This window comes from Triticum aestivum, chromosome 1A (genome assembly GCF_018294505.1).
Source record: "Triticum aestivum cultivar Chinese Spring chromosome 1A, IWGSC CS RefSeq v2.1, whole genome shotgun sequence".
In the NCBI taxonomy this organism is placed as follows: domain Eukaryota; kingdom Viridiplantae; phylum Streptophyta; class Magnoliopsida; order Poales; family Poaceae; genus Triticum; species Triticum aestivum.
This window is the reverse complement of record NC_057794.1, coordinates 422,394,616-422,395,726: the sequence shown is the minus strand read 5'-3', so window position 1 is coordinate 422,395,726 and position 1,111 is coordinate 422,394,616. Positions and strand designations below refer to the sequence as shown.

At 40.1% G+C, this 1,111-nt stretch overlaps 3 non-coding genes across 3 annotated transcripts; all 3 read right to left on the bottom strand.

Annotated features, from left to right (window-relative positions):
- Window positions 1-624: 624 nt before the first annotated feature.
- On the bottom strand, window positions 625-741 carry LOC123073176 (small nucleolar RNA snoR100). The gene has a single exon (XR_006435633.1). It is a non-coding gene; the product is annotated as a small nucleolar RNA snoR100 (small nucleolar RNA).
- An 83-nt stretch (window positions 742-824) lies between these two features.
- Window positions 825-903, bottom strand: LOC123072786 (small nucleolar RNA Z155). The gene has a single exon (XR_006435423.1). It is a non-coding gene; the product is annotated as a small nucleolar RNA Z155 (small nucleolar RNA).
- Window positions 904-1,007: 104 nt separating this feature from the next.
- LOC123072563 (small nucleolar RNA R41) lies at window positions 1,008-1,111 on the bottom strand. The gene has a single exon (XR_006435223.1). It is a non-coding gene; the product is annotated as a small nucleolar RNA R41 (small nucleolar RNA).

The window sequence follows — 1,111 nt, the reverse complement described above, 5'->3', positions numbered from 1 at the left end:
GAGTGTTTTGAATAGATGTAATCAAGCTATGTATAACATGGTGCAATCAAAGATGACATTAATTATTTCACCAATATGACCATTGTGACAAGATTGTATTTACGTTGCAATTACTAAATATTTCAATTATGAGATATAATTAATGAATGTCAAAAGTGACCATGAGATGTCAAGGTTGTATATTTGATACGGTCCAATGTAAGTTCTGACGACAGCTTAACCGGCACGTTCGTACATGCCCTTAAGGCAAGCCCAAATCCATCGGTGGGAAGCTGTATTCCAGAAACAAAATTGTTTGCTTCATTTTATTAACAATTTATTAGGGAGCCATTAGCTTTCTGTATTTGGGCGTGGGATAGTTATTTATGTGTTTAGAATTCGTTTCATTTTAATCAAAAAATGAACGTGGTGCCAGTAATGAAAAAAAGTGCAGTGCTTGCTGCAAGAAACTTTGTCTTGCTGTTTTAAGTTTGCTGTTGGACATAAATACAATCTTCGTTTGTTACTATTGCGACGAAGCCAGCCTTTGATTCAACATCAAACAAGCACAATCGTTCCCAAAGACATAATCCCATGAGCACCAAGCAAACAAGGTCTCCCTCTCAAGAAGTCAAACAAGTAAATGAATGTTGGTCAAATCCAGGCCCGCGAGATCAAAGCCCGAAGGCGTCAAGACGAGCAGACATATGCAGACCACCTGTATCGGTACTCTCCGTGCACAGTACCATGCTTCCTTCCTCCCTCGATCCAGAGCATCGGCTTGTTGTGCACGGCACAGATTCAAAACAGAAATGAAGATGCAGACAGAAGCAATAACTTTTTTCGGTTGATCAGATAATTGTAGTCTGTATTTTGGTCAACACAACAGTCAAGTTTCTGTACAGGTTTATCCTCACCTCAACCAAAGCAAAGAATAATCGCCTTTGAAGCAAGATACAAGAAAACATCCCAGGGAGAACCGAAAGCAGAAAAGAAACAGTAAAAAATCAGTAAAACATTGGTGTATTGGGCAGGCTCAGAAGGATCCATTGGTTTCTCTCAATCAGGAGGAGGAAAACTAAGTTCCCGTCCCTCAGAAAATCCCTTTACCGTTGCGCATCACAGCCGCCAA